Source organism: Rhinoderma darwinii (genome assembly GCF_050947455.1).
Source record: "Rhinoderma darwinii isolate aRhiDar2 chromosome 1 unlocalized genomic scaffold, aRhiDar2.hap1 SUPER_1_unloc_28, whole genome shotgun sequence".
Taxonomy (NCBI): domain Eukaryota; kingdom Metazoa; phylum Chordata; class Amphibia; order Anura; family Rhinodermatidae; genus Rhinoderma; species Rhinoderma darwinii.
The window spans coordinates 18,881-32,070 of NW_027461665.1; the positions used below are offsets into that span (position 1 = coordinate 18,881).

At 41.8% G+C, this 13,190-nt stretch overlaps 53 pseudogenes; all 53 read right to left on the reverse strand.

The window, feature by feature from the left end:
• Window positions 1-229: 229 nt before the first annotated feature.
• On the reverse strand, window positions 230-348 carry LOC142671353 (5S ribosomal RNA; annotated as a pseudogene).
• A 67-nt stretch (window positions 349-415) lies between these two features.
• LOC142671399 (5S ribosomal RNA) lies at window positions 416-534 on the reverse strand (annotated as a pseudogene).
• A 67-nt stretch (window positions 535-601) lies between these two features.
• On the reverse strand, window positions 602-720 carry LOC142671589 (5S ribosomal RNA; annotated as a pseudogene).
• Window positions 721-787: 67 nt separating this feature from the next.
• On the reverse strand, window positions 788-906 carry LOC142672592 (5S ribosomal RNA; annotated as a pseudogene).
• A 439-nt stretch (window positions 907-1,345) lies between these two features.
• Window positions 1,346-1,464, reverse strand: LOC142672435 (5S ribosomal RNA; annotated as a pseudogene).
• A 625-nt stretch (window positions 1,465-2,089) lies between these two features.
• LOC142673059 (5S ribosomal RNA) lies at window positions 2,090-2,208 on the reverse strand (annotated as a pseudogene).
• A 67-nt stretch (window positions 2,209-2,275) lies between these two features.
• Window positions 2,276-2,394, reverse strand: LOC142671664 (5S ribosomal RNA; annotated as a pseudogene).
• A 67-nt stretch (window positions 2,395-2,461) lies between these two features.
• Window positions 2,462-2,580, reverse strand: LOC142672470 (5S ribosomal RNA; annotated as a pseudogene).
• Window positions 2,581-2,647: 67 nt separating this feature from the next.
• On the reverse strand, window positions 2,648-2,766 carry LOC142671721 (5S ribosomal RNA; annotated as a pseudogene).
• A 253-nt stretch (window positions 2,767-3,019) lies between these two features.
• Window positions 3,020-3,138, reverse strand: LOC142672332 (5S ribosomal RNA; annotated as a pseudogene).
• Window positions 3,139-3,205: 67 nt separating this feature from the next.
• LOC142671660 (5S ribosomal RNA) lies at window positions 3,206-3,324 on the reverse strand (annotated as a pseudogene).
• Window positions 3,325-3,391: 67 nt separating this feature from the next.
• LOC142671364 (5S ribosomal RNA) lies at window positions 3,392-3,510 on the reverse strand (annotated as a pseudogene).
• A 67-nt stretch (window positions 3,511-3,577) lies between these two features.
• LOC142671979 (5S ribosomal RNA) lies at window positions 3,578-3,696 on the reverse strand (annotated as a pseudogene).
• Window positions 3,697-4,135: 439 nt separating this feature from the next.
• Window positions 4,136-4,254, reverse strand: LOC142671884 (5S ribosomal RNA; annotated as a pseudogene).
• A 67-nt stretch (window positions 4,255-4,321) lies between these two features.
• On the reverse strand, window positions 4,322-4,440 carry LOC142672267 (5S ribosomal RNA; annotated as a pseudogene).
• A 439-nt stretch (window positions 4,441-4,879) lies between these two features.
• On the reverse strand, window positions 4,880-4,998 carry LOC142671354 (5S ribosomal RNA; annotated as a pseudogene).
• Window positions 4,999-5,063: 65 nt separating this feature from the next.
• On the reverse strand, window positions 5,064-5,182 carry LOC142671666 (5S ribosomal RNA; annotated as a pseudogene).
• Window positions 5,183-5,249: 67 nt separating this feature from the next.
• Window positions 5,250-5,368, reverse strand: LOC142671784 (5S ribosomal RNA; annotated as a pseudogene).
• A 427-nt stretch (window positions 5,369-5,795) lies between these two features.
• On the reverse strand, window positions 5,796-5,914 carry LOC142671930 (5S ribosomal RNA; annotated as a pseudogene).
• A 67-nt stretch (window positions 5,915-5,981) lies between these two features.
• On the reverse strand, window positions 5,982-6,100 carry LOC142671708 (5S ribosomal RNA; annotated as a pseudogene).
• Window positions 6,101-6,167: 67 nt separating this feature from the next.
• On the reverse strand, window positions 6,168-6,286 carry LOC142671471 (5S ribosomal RNA; annotated as a pseudogene).
• A 252-nt stretch (window positions 6,287-6,538) lies between these two features.
• LOC142672651 (5S ribosomal RNA) lies at window positions 6,539-6,657 on the reverse strand (annotated as a pseudogene).
• A 67-nt stretch (window positions 6,658-6,724) lies between these two features.
• Window positions 6,725-6,843, reverse strand: LOC142671420 (5S ribosomal RNA; annotated as a pseudogene).
• Window positions 6,844-6,910: 67 nt separating this feature from the next.
• Window positions 6,911-7,029, reverse strand: LOC142672025 (5S ribosomal RNA; annotated as a pseudogene).
• A 67-nt stretch (window positions 7,030-7,096) lies between these two features.
• On the reverse strand, window positions 7,097-7,215 carry LOC142671818 (5S ribosomal RNA; annotated as a pseudogene).
• A 253-nt stretch (window positions 7,216-7,468) lies between these two features.
• LOC142671744 (5S ribosomal RNA) lies at window positions 7,469-7,587 on the reverse strand (annotated as a pseudogene).
• A 66-nt stretch (window positions 7,588-7,653) lies between these two features.
• LOC142671262 (5S ribosomal RNA) lies at window positions 7,654-7,772 on the reverse strand (annotated as a pseudogene).
• A 67-nt stretch (window positions 7,773-7,839) lies between these two features.
• Window positions 7,840-7,958, reverse strand: LOC142671379 (5S ribosomal RNA; annotated as a pseudogene).
• Window positions 7,959-8,025: 67 nt separating this feature from the next.
• On the reverse strand, window positions 8,026-8,144 carry LOC142672464 (5S ribosomal RNA; annotated as a pseudogene).
• A 67-nt stretch (window positions 8,145-8,211) lies between these two features.
• LOC142671164 (5S ribosomal RNA) lies at window positions 8,212-8,330 on the reverse strand (annotated as a pseudogene).
• A 67-nt stretch (window positions 8,331-8,397) lies between these two features.
• On the reverse strand, window positions 8,398-8,516 carry LOC142671976 (5S ribosomal RNA; annotated as a pseudogene).
• Window positions 8,517-8,583: 67 nt separating this feature from the next.
• Window positions 8,584-8,702, reverse strand: LOC142673104 (5S ribosomal RNA; annotated as a pseudogene).
• A 67-nt stretch (window positions 8,703-8,769) lies between these two features.
• On the reverse strand, window positions 8,770-8,888 carry LOC142672347 (5S ribosomal RNA; annotated as a pseudogene).
• Window positions 8,889-8,955: 67 nt separating this feature from the next.
• Window positions 8,956-9,074, reverse strand: LOC142672465 (5S ribosomal RNA; annotated as a pseudogene).
• A 67-nt stretch (window positions 9,075-9,141) lies between these two features.
• On the reverse strand, window positions 9,142-9,260 carry LOC142671845 (5S ribosomal RNA; annotated as a pseudogene).
• Window positions 9,261-9,327: 67 nt separating this feature from the next.
• LOC142671944 (5S ribosomal RNA) lies at window positions 9,328-9,446 on the reverse strand (annotated as a pseudogene).
• A 67-nt stretch (window positions 9,447-9,513) lies between these two features.
• On the reverse strand, window positions 9,514-9,632 carry LOC142671714 (5S ribosomal RNA; annotated as a pseudogene).
• Window positions 9,633-9,699: 67 nt separating this feature from the next.
• LOC142672215 (5S ribosomal RNA) lies at window positions 9,700-9,818 on the reverse strand (annotated as a pseudogene).
• A 252-nt stretch (window positions 9,819-10,070) lies between these two features.
• On the reverse strand, window positions 10,071-10,189 carry LOC142671552 (5S ribosomal RNA; annotated as a pseudogene).
• Window positions 10,190-10,256: 67 nt separating this feature from the next.
• On the reverse strand, window positions 10,257-10,375 carry LOC142672524 (5S ribosomal RNA; annotated as a pseudogene).
• Window positions 10,376-10,442: 67 nt separating this feature from the next.
• On the reverse strand, window positions 10,443-10,561 carry LOC142671281 (5S ribosomal RNA; annotated as a pseudogene).
• Window positions 10,562-10,628: 67 nt separating this feature from the next.
• Window positions 10,629-10,747, reverse strand: LOC142671970 (5S ribosomal RNA; annotated as a pseudogene).
• Window positions 10,748-10,814: 67 nt separating this feature from the next.
• LOC142672431 (5S ribosomal RNA) lies at window positions 10,815-10,933 on the reverse strand (annotated as a pseudogene).
• Window positions 10,934-11,000: 67 nt separating this feature from the next.
• On the reverse strand, window positions 11,001-11,119 carry LOC142672931 (5S ribosomal RNA; annotated as a pseudogene).
• Window positions 11,120-11,186: 67 nt separating this feature from the next.
• On the reverse strand, window positions 11,187-11,305 carry LOC142671726 (5S ribosomal RNA; annotated as a pseudogene).
• Window positions 11,306-11,744: 439 nt separating this feature from the next.
• LOC142671895 (5S ribosomal RNA) lies at window positions 11,745-11,863 on the reverse strand (annotated as a pseudogene).
• A 67-nt stretch (window positions 11,864-11,930) lies between these two features.
• Window positions 11,931-12,049, reverse strand: LOC142671498 (5S ribosomal RNA; annotated as a pseudogene).
• A 67-nt stretch (window positions 12,050-12,116) lies between these two features.
• Window positions 12,117-12,235, reverse strand: LOC142671181 (5S ribosomal RNA; annotated as a pseudogene).
• A 67-nt stretch (window positions 12,236-12,302) lies between these two features.
• Window positions 12,303-12,421, reverse strand: LOC142672591 (5S ribosomal RNA; annotated as a pseudogene).
• Window positions 12,422-12,488: 67 nt separating this feature from the next.
• On the reverse strand, window positions 12,489-12,607 carry LOC142671242 (5S ribosomal RNA; annotated as a pseudogene).
• Window positions 12,608-12,674: 67 nt separating this feature from the next.
• LOC142671432 (5S ribosomal RNA) lies at window positions 12,675-12,793 on the reverse strand (annotated as a pseudogene).
• A 67-nt stretch (window positions 12,794-12,860) lies between these two features.
• Window positions 12,861-12,979, reverse strand: LOC142671614 (5S ribosomal RNA; annotated as a pseudogene).
• A 67-nt stretch (window positions 12,980-13,046) lies between these two features.
• On the reverse strand, window positions 13,047-13,165 carry LOC142672206 (5S ribosomal RNA; annotated as a pseudogene).
• Between the last annotated feature and the right edge of the window lie 25 nt (window positions 13,166-13,190).

Below are 13,190 nucleotides of genomic sequence, written 5' to 3' on the forward strand. Positions count from 1 at the left end.
TATTTAATCTATTGTGAAACAAAATCTAAACGACATAATACAAAGTTAACCGCACCACGGATTCCCAGACAGTCTCCCACATTGGTACTAGCGAGGCGTTAAGCTGTGTAACTTCTGCGATCTAACGAAAGCAGGCACATTCAGCTTAGAATGGCCATTGACATTAAATGCTTTAATCCATAGTCCTTTTTAATCGATTGTGAAACAAAATCTAAACGACATAATAAAAAGTCAACCGCACCACGGATTCCCAGACAGTCTCCCACACTGGTACTAGCGAGGCCTTAAGCTGTGTAACTTCTGCGATCTGACGAGAGCAGGCACATTCAGTTTAGAATGGCCATTGACATTAAATGCTTTAATCCATAGCCCTTTTTAATCGATTGTGAAACAAAATCTAAACGACATAATAAAAAGTCAACCGCACCACGGATTCCCAGACAGTCTCCCACACTGGTACTAGCGAGGCCTTAAGCTGTGTAACTTCTGCGATCTGACGAGAGCAGGCACATTCAGCTTAGAATAGCCACTGACATTAAAAGCCCTAATCCATAGTCCTATTTAATCTATTGTGAAACAAAATCTAAACAACATAATAAAAAGCCAACCGCACCACGGATTCCCAGACAGTCTCCCACACTGGTACTAGCGAGGCCTTAAGCTGTGTAACTTCCGCGATCTGACGAGAGCAGGGACATTCAGCTTAGAATGGCCATTGACATTAAATGCTTTAATCCATAGTCCTTTTTAATCGATTGTGAAACAAAATCTAAACGACATAATAAATATTCAACCGCACCACGGATTCCCAGACAGTCTCCCACACTGGTACTAGCGAGGCATTAAGCTGTGTAACTTCTGCGTTCTGACGAGAGCAGGCTCATTCAGCTTAGAATGGCCATTGACGTTAAATGCTTTAATCCATAGTCCTATTTAATCTATTGTGAAACAAAATCTAAACGACATAATAAAAAGTCAACCGCACCACGGATTCCCAGACAGTCTCCCACACTGGAACTAGCGAGGCGTTAAGCTGTGTAACTTCTGCGATCTAACGAGAGCAGGCACATTCAGCTTAGAATGGCCATTGACATTAAATGCTTTAATCCATAGTCCTTTTTAATCGATTGTGAAACAAAATCTAAACGACATAATAAAAAGTCAACCGCACCACGGATTCCCAGACAGTCTCCCACACTGGTACTAGCGAGGTTTTAAGCTGTGAAACTTCTGCGATCTAACGAGAGCAGGCACATTCAGCTTCGAATGGCCATTGACATTAAATGCTTTAATCCATAGTCCTTTTTAATCGATTGTGAAACAAAATCTAAACGACATAATAAAAAGTCAACCGCACCACGGATTCCCAGACAGTCTCCCACACTGGTACTAGCGAGGCCTTAAGCTGTGTAACTTCTGCGATCTGACGAGAGCATGGACATTCAGTTTAGAATGGCCATTGACATTAAATGCTTTAATCCATAGTCCTTTTTAATCGATTGTGAAACAAAATCGAAACGACATAATAAAAAGTCAACCGCACCACGGATTCCGAGACAGTCTCCCACACTGGTACTAGCGAGGCCTTAGGCTGTGTAACTTCTGCGATCTGACGAGAGCATGGACATTCAGCTTAGAATGGTTATTGACATTAAATGCTTTAATCCATAGTCCTTTTTAATCGATTGTGAAACAAAATCTAAACGACATAATAAAAAGTCAACCGCACCACGGATTCCCAGACAGTCTCCCACACTGGTACTAGCGAGGCATTAAGCTGTGTAACTTCTGCGATCTAACGAGAGCAGGTACATTCAGCTTAGAATGGCCAAATACGTTAAACGCTTTAATCCATAGTCCTATTTAATCTATTGTGAAACAAAATCTAAACGACATAATACAAAGTTAACCGCACCACGGATTCCCAGACAGTCTCCCACATTGGTACTAGCGAGGCGTTAAGCTGTGTAACTTCTGCGATCTAACGAAAGCAGGCACATTCAGCTTAGAATGGCCATTGACATTAAATGCTTTAATCCATAGTCCTTTTTAATCGATTGTGAAACAAAATCTAAACGACATAATAAAAAGTCAACCGCACCACGGATTCCCAGACAGTCTCCCACACTGGTACTAGCGAGGCCTTAAGCTGTGTAACTTCTGCGATCTGACGAGAGCAGGCGCATTCAGTTTAGAATGGCCATTGACATTAAATGCTTTAATCCATAGTCCTTTTTAATCGATTGTGAAACAAAATCTAAACGACATAATAAAAAGTCAACCGCACCACGGATTCCCAGACAGTCTCCCACACTGGTACTAGCGAGGCCTTAAGCTGTGTAACTTCTGCAATCTGACGAGAGCAGGGACATTCAGCTTAGAATGGCCATTGACATTAAATGCTTTAATCCATAGTCCTTTTTAATCGATTGTGAAACAAAATCTAAACGGCATAATAAAAATTCAACCGCACCACGGATTCCCAGACAGTCTCCCACACTGGTACTAGCGAGGCCTTAAGCTGTGTAACTTCTGAGATCTGACGAGAGCAGGCACATTCAGCTTAGAATGGCCACTGACTTTAAAAACCTTAATCCATAGTCCTATTTAATCTATTGTGAAACAAAATCTAAACAACATAATAAAAAGCCAACCGCACCACGGACTCCCAGACAGTCTCCCACACTGGTACTAACGAGGCCTTAAGCTGTGTAACTTCCGCGATCTGACGAGAGCAGGGACATTCAGCTTAGAATGGCCATTGACATTAAATGCTTTAATCCATAGTCCTATTTAATCGATTGTGAAACAAAATCTAAACGACATAATAAAAAGTCAACCGCACCACGGATTCCCACACAGTCTCCCACACTGGTACTAGCGAGGCGTTAAGCTGTGTAACTTCTGCGATCTAACGAGAGCAGTCACATTCAGCTTAGAATGGCCATTGACATTAAATGCATTAATCCATAGTCCTTTTTAATCGATTGTGAAACAAAATCTAAACGACATAATAAAAAGTCAACTGCACCACGGATTCCCACACAGTCTCCCACACTGGTACTAGCGAGGCGTTAAGCTGTGTAACTTCTGCGATCTAACGAGAGCAGGCACATTCAGCTTAGAATGGCCATTGACATTAAAAGCCTTAATCCATAGTCCTATTTAATCTATTGTGAAACAAAATCTAAACAACATAATAAAAAGTCAACCGCACCACGGATTCCCAGACTGTCTCCCACACTGGTACTAGCGAGGCCTTAAGCTGTGTAACTTCTGCGATCTGACGAGAGCAGGGACATTCAGCTTAGAATGGCCATTGACGTTAAATGCCTTAATCCATAGTCCTATTTAATCTATTGTGAAACAAAATCTAAACGACATAATAAAAAGTCAACCGCACCACGGATTCCCAGACAGTCTCCCACACTGGTACTAGCGAGGCCTTAAGCTGTGTTATTTCTGCGATCTGACGAGAGCAGGGACATTCAGCTTAGAATGGCCATTGACATTAAATGCTTTAATCCATAGTCCTTTTTAATCGATTGTGAAACAAAATCTAAACGACATAATAAAAAGTCAACCGCACCACGGATTCCCAGACAGTCTCCCACACTGGTACTAGCGAGGCCTTAAGCTGTGTAACTTCTGCGATCTGACGAGAGAAGGCACATTCAGCTTAGAATGGCCATTGACGTTAAATTCTTTAATCCATAGTCCTATTTAATCTATTGTGAAACAAAATCTAAACGACATAATAAAAAGTCAACCGCACCACGGATTCCCAGACAGTCTCCCACACTGGAACTAGCGAGGCGTTAAGCTGTGTAACTTCTGCGATCTAACGAGAGCAGGCACATTCAGCTTAGAATGGCCATTTACATTAAATGCTTTAATCCATAGTCCTTTTTAATCGATTGTGAAACAAAATCTAAACGACATAATAAAAAGTCAACCGCACCACGGATTCCCAGACAGTCTCCCACACTGGTACTAGCGAGGTTTTAAGCTGTGAAACTTCTGCGATCTAACGAGAGCAGGCACATTCAGCATCGAATGGCCATTGACATTAAATGCTTTAATCCATAGTCCTTTTTAATCGATTGTGAAACAAAATCTAAACGACATAATAAAAAGTCAACCGCACCACGTATTCCCAGACAGTATCCCACACTGGTACTAGCGAGGCCTTAAGCTGTGTAACTTCTGCGATCTGACGAGAGCAGGGACATTCAGTTTAGAATGGCCATTGACATTAAATGCTTTAATCCATAGTCCTTTTTAATCGATTGTGAAACAAAATCGAAACGACATAATAAAAAGTCAACCGCACCACGGATTCCCAGACAGTCTCCCACACTGGTACTAGCAAGGCCTTAAGCTGTGTAACTTCTGCGATCTGACGAGAGCATGGACATTCAGCTTAGAATGGCTATTGACATTAAATGCTTTAATCCATAGTCCTTTTTAATCGATTGTGAAACAAAATCTAAACGACATAATAAAAAGTCAACCGCACCACGGATTCCCAGACAGTCTCCCACACTGGTACTAGCGAGGCATTAAGCTGTGTAACTTCTGCGATCTAACGAGAGCAGGTACATTCAGCTTAGAATGGCCAAATACGTTAAACGCTTTAATCCATAGTCCTATTTAATCTATTGTGAAACAAAATCTAAACGACATAATACAAAGTTAACCGCACCACGGATTCCCAGACAGTCTCCCACATTGGTACTAGCGAAGCGTTAAGCTGTGTAACTTCTGCGATCTAACAAAAGCAGGCACATTCAGCTTAGAATGGCCATTGACATTAAATGCTTTAATCCATAGTCCTTTTTAATCGATTGTGAAACAAAATCTAAACGACATAATAAAAAGTCAACCGCACCACGGATTCCCAGACAGTCTCCCACACTGGTACTAGCGAGGCCTTAAGCTGTGTAACTTCTGCGATCTGACGAGAGCAGGCACATTCAGTTTAGAATGGCCATTGACATTAAATGCTTTAATCCATAGTCCTTTTTAATCGATTGTGAAACAATTTCTAAACGACAATAAAAAGTCAACCGCACCACGGATTCCCAGACAGTCTCCCACACTGGTACTAGCGAGGCCTTAAGCTGTGTAACTTCTGCAATCTGACGAGAGCAGGGACATTCAGCTTAGAATGGCCATTGACATTAAATGCTTTAATCCATAGTCCTTTTTAATCGATTGTGAAACAAAATCTAAACGACATAATAAAAATTCAACCGCACCACGGATTCCCAGACAGTCTCCCACACTGGTACTAGCGAGGCCTTAAGCTGTGTAACTTCTGCGATCTGACGAGAGCAGGCACATTCAGCTTAGAATGGCCACTGACATTAAAAGCCTTAATCCATAGTCCTATTTAATCTATTGTGAAACAAAATCTAAACGACATAATAAAAAGTCAACCGCACCACGGATTCCCAGACTGGTACTAGCGAGGTTTTAAGCTGTGAAACTTCTGCGATCTAACGAGAGCAGGCACATTCAGCTTCGAATGGCCATTGACATTAAGTGCTTTAATCCATAGTCCTTTTTAATCGATTGTGAAACAAAATCTAAACGACATAATAAAAAGTCAACCGCACCACGGATTCCCAGACAGTCTCGCACACTGGTACAAGCGAGGCCTTAAGCTGTGTAACTTCTGTGATCTGACGAGAGCAGGCACATTCAGCTTAGAATGGCCATTGACATTAAAAGCCTTAATCCATAGTCCTATTTAATCTATTGTGAAACAAAATCTAAACGACATAATAAAAAGTCAACCGCACCACAGTTTCCCAGACAGTCTCCCACACTGGTACTAGCGAGGCCTTAAGCTGTGTAACTTCTGCGATCTGACGAGAGCAGGCACATTCAGCTTTGAATGGCCATTGACATTAAATGCTTTAATCCATAGTCCTTTTTAATCGATTGTGAAACAAAATCTAAACGACATAATAAAAAGTCACCCGCACCACGGATTCCCAGACAGTCTCCCACACTGGTACTAGCGAGGCCTTAAGCTGTGTAACTTCTGCGATCTGACGAGAGCAGGCACATTCAGCTTAGAATGGCCATTGACATTAAATGCTTTAATCCATAGTCCTTTTTAATCGATTGTGAAACAAAATCTAAACGACATAATAAAAAGTCAACCGCACCACGGATTCCCAGACAGTCTCCCACACTGGTACTAGCGAGGCCTTAAGCTGTGTAACTTCTGCGAACTGACGAGAGCAGGCACATTCAGCTTAGAATGGCCATTGACATTAAATGCTTTAATCCATAGTCCTTTTTAATCGATTGTGAAACAAAATCTAAACGACATAATAAAAAATCAACCGCACCACGGATTCCAAGACAGTCTCCCACACTGGTACTAGCGAGGCCTTAAACTGTGTAACTTCTGCTATCTGACGAGAGCAGGGACATTCAGCTTAGAATGGCCATTGACATTAAATGCTATAATCCATAGTCCTTTTTAATCGATTGTGAAACAAAATCTAAACGACATAATAAAAGTCAACAGCACCACGGATTCCCAGACAGTCTCTCACACTGGTACTAGCGAGGCGTTAAGCTGTGTAACTTCAGCGATCTGACGAGAGCAGGCACATTCAGCTTAGAATGGCCATTGACATTAAATGCTTTAATCCATAGTCCTTTTTAATCGATTGTGAAACAAAATCTAAACGACATAATAAAAAGTCAACCGCACCACGGATTCCCAGACAGTCTCCCACACTGGTACTAGCGAGGCCTTAAGCTGTGTAACTTCTGCGATCTGACGAGAGCAGGCACATTCAGCTTAGAATGGCCATTGACATTAAAAGCCTTAATCCATAGTCCTATTTAATCTATTGTGAAAAAAAATCTAAACATCATAATAAAAATTCAACCGCACCACGGATTCCCAGACAGTCTCCCACACTGGTACTAGCGAGGCCTTAAGCTGTGTAACTTCTGCGTTCTGACGAGAGCAGGCACATTCAGCTTAGAATGTCCATTGACGTTAAATGCTTTAATCCATAGTCCTATTTAATCTATTGTGAAACAAAATCTAAACGACATAATAAAAAGTCAACCGCACCACGGATTCCCAGACAGTCTCCCACACTGGTACTAGCGAGGCCTTAAGCTGTGTAACTTCTGCTATCTGACGAGAGCAGGGACATTCAGCTTAGAATGGCCATTGACACTAAATGCTTTAATCCATAGTCCTTTTTAATCGATTGTGAAACAAAATCTAAACGACATAATAAAAATTCAACCACACCACGGATTCAAAGACAGTCTCCCACACTGGTACTAGCGAGGCCTTAAGCTGTGTAACTTCTGCGATCTGACGAGAGCAGGCACATTTAGCTTAGAATGGCCATTGACGTTAAATGCTTTAATCCATAGTCCTAATTAATCTATTGTGAAACAAAATCTAAACGACATAATAAAAAGTCAACCGCACCACGGATTCACAAACAGTCTCCCACACTGGTACTAGCGAGGCCTTAAGCTGTGTAACTTCTGCGATCTAACGAGAGCAGGCACATTCAGCTTAGAATGGCCATTGACATTAAACGCCTTAATCCATAGTCCTTTTTAATCGATTGTGAAACAAATCTAAACGACATAATAAAAAGTCAACCGCACCACGGATTCCCAGACAGTCTCCCACACTGGTACTAGCGAGGCCTTAAGCTGTGTAACTTCTGTGATCTGACGAGAGCAGGCACATTCAGCTTAGAATGGCAATTGACATTAAAAGCCTTAATCCATAGTCCTATTTAATCTATTGTGAAACAAAATCTAAACAACATAATAAAAAGCCAACCGCACCACGGATTCCCAGACAGTCTCCCACACTGGTACTAGCGAGGCCTTAAGCTGTGTAACTTCTGCATTCTGACGAGAGCAGGCACATTCAGCTTAGAATGGCCATTGACGTTAAATGCTTTAATCCATAGTCCTTTTTAATCGATTGTGAAACAAAATTTAAACGACATAATAAAAATTCAACCGCACCACGGATTCCCAGACAGTCTCCCACACTGGTACTAGCGAGACCTTAATCTGTGTAACTTCTGCGTTCTGACGAGAGCAGGCACATTCAGCTTAGAATGGCCATTGACGTTAAATGCTTTAATCCATAGTCCTATTTAATCTATTGTGAAACAAAATCTAAACGACATAATAAAAAGTCAACCGCACCACGGATTCCCAGACAGTCTTCCACACTAGTACTAGCGAGGCCTTAAGCTGTGTAACTTCTGCGATCTGACGAGAGCAGGCACATTCAGCTTAGAATGGCCATTGACATTAAATGCTTTAATCCATAGTCCTTTTTAATCGATTGTGAAACAAAATCTAAACGACATAATAAAAAGTCAACCGCACCACGGATTCCCAGACAGTCTCCCACACTGGTACTAGCAAGGCCTTAAGCTGTGTAACTTCTGCGATCTGCCGAGAGCAGGCACATTCAGCTTAGAATGGCCATTGACATTAAATGCTTTAATCCATAGTCCTTTTTAATCGATTGTGAAACAAAATCTAAACGACATAATAAAAAGTCAACCGCACCACGGATTCCCAGACAGTCTCCCACACTGGTACTAGCGTGGCCTTAAGCTGTGTAACTTCTGCGATCTGACGAGAGCAGGCACATTCAGCTTAGAATGGCCATTGACATTAAATGCTTTAATCCATAGTCCTTTTTAATCGATTGTGAAACAAAATCTAAACGACATAATAAAAAATCAACCGCACCACAGATTCCCAGACAGTCTCCCACACTGGTACTAACGAGGCCTTAAGCTGTGTAACTTCTGCTATCTGACGAGAGCAGGGACATTCAGCTTAGAATGGCCATTGACGTTAAATGCTTTAATCCATAGTCCTTTTTAATCGATTGTGAAACAAAATCTAAACGACATAATAAAAATTCAACCGCACCACGGATTCCCAGACAGTCTCCCACACTGGTACTAGCGAGACCTTAATCTGTGTAACTTCTGCGTTCTGACGAGAGCAGGCACATTCAGCTTAGAATGGCCATTGACGTTAAATGCTTTAATCCATAGTCCTATTTAATCTATTGTGAAACATAATCTAAACGACATAATAAAAAGTCAACCGTACCACGGATTCCCAGACAGTCTTCCACACTGGTACTAGCGAGGCCTTAAGCTGTGTAACTTCTGCGATCTGACGAGAGCAGGCACATTCAGCTTAGAATGGCCATTGACATTAAATGCTTTAATCCATAGTCCTTTTTAATCGATTGTGAAACAAAATCTAAACGACATAATGAAAAGTCAACCGCACCACGGATTCCCAGACAGTCTCCCACACTGGTACTAGCGAGGCCTTAAGCTGTGTAACTTCTGCGCTCTGCCGAGAGCAGGCACATTCAGCTTAGAATGGCCATTGACATTAAGTGCTTTAATCCATAGTCCTTTTTAATCGATTGTGAAACAAAATCTAAACGACATAATAAAAAGTCAACCGCACCACGGATTCCCAGACAGTCTCCCACACTGGTACTAGCGAGGCCTTAAGCTGTGTAACTTCTGCGATCTGACGAGAGCAGGCACATTCAGCTTAGAATGGCCATTGACATTAAATGCTTTAATCCATAGTCCTTTTTAATCGATTGTGAAACAAAATCTAAACGACATAATAAAAAATCAACCGCACCACGGATTCCCAGACAGTCTCCCACACTGGTACTAGCGAGGCCTTAAGCTGTGTAACTTCTGCTATCTGACGAGAGCAGGGACATTCAGCTTAGAATGGCCATTGACATTAAATGCTTTAATCCATAGTCCTTTTTAATCGATTGTGAAACAAAATCTAAACGACATAATAAAAGTCAACCGCACCACGGATTCCCAGACAGTCTCCCACACTGGTACTAGCGAGGCGTTAAGCTGTGTAACTTCTGCGATTTAACGAGAGCAGGCACATTCAGCTTAGAATGGCCATTGACATTAAACGCTTTAATCCATAGTCCTTTTTAATCGATTGTGAAACAAAATCTAAACGACATAATAAAAAGTCAACCGCACCACGGATTCCCAGACAGTCTCCCACACTGGTACTAGCGAAGCCTTAAGCTGTGTAACTTCTGCGTTCTGACGAGAGCAGGCACATTCAGCATAGAATGGCCATTGACGTTAAATGCTTTAATCCATAGTCCTATTTAATCTATTGTGAAACAAAATCTAAACGACATAATAAAAAGTCAACCGCACCACAGATTCCCAGACAGTCTCCCACACTGGTACTAGTGAGGCCTTAAGCTGTGAAACTTCTGCGATCTGACGAGAGCAGGCACATTCAGCTTTGAATGGCCATTGACATTAAATGCTTTAATCCATAGTCCTTTTTAATCGATTGTGAAACAAAATCTAAACGACATAATAAATAGTCAACCGCACCACGGATTCCAAGACAGTCTCCCACACTGGTACTAGCGAGGCCTTAAGCTGTGTAACTTCTGCGATCTGACGAGAGCAGGCACATTCAGCTTAGAATGGCCATTGACATTAAATGCTTTAATCCATAGTCCTTTTTAATCGATTGTGAAACAAAATCTAAACGACATAATAAAAATTCAACCGCTCCACGGATTCCCAGACAGTCTCCCACACTGGTACTAGCGAGGCCTTAAGCTGTGTAACTTCTGCGATCTGACGAGAGCAGGCACATTCAGCTTAGAATGGCCATTGACATTAAATGCTTTAATCCATAGTCCTTTTTAATCGATTGTGAAACAAAATCTAAACGACATAATAAAAAGTCAACCGCACCACGGATTCCCAGACAGTCTCCCACACTGGTACTAGCGAGGCCTTAAGCTGTGTAACTTCTGCGTTCTGACGAGAGCAGGCACATTCAGCTTAGAATGGCCATTGACGTTAAATGCTTTAATCCATAGTCCTATTTAATCTATTGTGAAACAAAATCTAAACGACATAATAAAAAGTCAACCGCACCACGGATTCCCAGACAGTCTCCCACACTGGTACTAGCGAGGCCTTAAGCTGTGTAACTTCTGCGATCTGACGAGAGCAGGCACATTCAGCTAAGAATGGCCATTGACATTAAATGCTTTAATCCATAGTCCTTTTTAATCGATTGTGAAACAAAATCTAAACGACATAATAAAAAGTCAACCGCACCACGGATTCCCAGACAGTCTCCCACACTGGTACTAGCGAGGCCTTAAGCTGTGTAACTTCTGCGATCTGACGAGAGCAGGCACATTCAGCTTAGAATGGCCATTGACATTAAATGCTTTAATCCATAGTCCTTTTTAATCGATTGTGAAACATAATCTAAACGACATAATAAAAAGTCAACCGCACCACGGATTCCCAGACAGTCTCCCACACTGGTACTAGCAAGGCCTTAAGCTGTGTAACTTCTGCGATGTGACGAGAGCAGGCACATTCAGCTTAGAATGGCCATTGATGTTAAATGCTTTAATCCATAGTCCTATTTAATCTATTGTGAAACAAAATCTAAACGACATAATAAAAAGTCAACCGCACCACGGATTCCCAGACAGTCTCCCACATTGGCACTAGCGAGGCGTTAAGCTGTGTAAGTTCTGCGATCTAACAAGAGCAGGCACATTCAGCTTAGACTGGCCATTGACATTAAATGCTTTAATCCATAGTCCTTTTTAATCGATTGTGAAACAAAATCTAAACGACATAATAAAAACTCAACCGCACCACGGATTCCCAGACAGTCTCCCACACTGGTACTAGCAAGGCCTTAAGCTGTGTAACTTCTGCGATCTGACGAGAGCAGGAACATTCAGCTTAGAATGGCCATTGACATTAAATGCTTTAATCCATAGTCCTTTTTAATCGATTGTGAAACAAAATCTAAACGACATAATAAAAAGTCAACCGCACCACGGATTCCCAGACAGTCTCCCACACTGGTACTAGCGAGGCCTTAAGCTGTGTAACTTCTGTGATCTGACGAGAGCAGGCACATTCAGCTTAGAATGGCCATTGACATTAAAAGCCTTAATCCATAGTCCTATTTAATCTATTGTGAAACAAAATCTAAACAACATAATAAAAAGCCAACCGCACCACGGATTCCCAGACAGTCTCCCACACTGGTACTAGCGAGGCCTTAAGCTGTGTAACTTCTGCGATCTGACGAGAGCAGGGACATTCAGCTTAGAATGGCCATTGACATTAAATGCTTTAATCCATAGTCCTTTTTAATCGATTGTGAAACAAAATCTAAACGACATAATAAAAATTCAACCGCACCGCGGATTCCCAGACAGTCTCCCACACTGGTACTAGCGAGACCTTAATCTGTGTAACTTCTGCGTTCTGACGAGAGCAGGCACATTCAGCTTAGAATGGCCATTGACGTTAAATGCTTTAATCCATAGTCCTATTTAATCTATTGTGAAACAAAATCTAAACGACATAATAAAAAGTCAACCGCACCACGGATTCCCAGACAGTCTCCCACACTGGTACTAGCGAGGCCTTAAGCTGTGTAACTTCTGCGATCTCACGAGAGCAGGCACATTCAGCTTAGAATGGCCATTGACATTAAATGCTTTAATCCATAGTCCTATTTAATCTATTGTGAAACAAAATCTAAACGACATAATAAAAAGTCAACCGCACCACGGATTCCCAGACAGTCTCCCACACTGGTACTAGCGAGGCCTTAAGCTGTGTAACTTCTGCGATCTGACGAGAGCAGGCACATTCAGCTTAGAATGGCCATTGACATTAAATGCTTTAATCCATAGTCCTTTTTAATCGATTGTGAAACAAAATCTAAACGACATAATAAAAAGGCAACCGCACCACGGATTCCCAGACAGTCTCCCACACTGGTACTAGCAAGGCCTTAAGCTGTGTAACTTCTGCGATCTGACGAGAGCAGGCACATTCAGCTTAGAATGGCCATTGACATTAAATGCTTTAATCCATAGTCCTTTTTAATCGATTGTGAAACAAAATCTAAACGACATAATAAAAAATCAACCGCACCACGGATTCCCAGACAGTCTCCCACACTGGTACTAGCGAGACCTTAATCTGTGTAACTTCTGCGTTCTGACGAGAGCAGGCACATTCAGCTTAGAATGGCCATTGACGTTAAATGCTTTAATCCATAGTCCT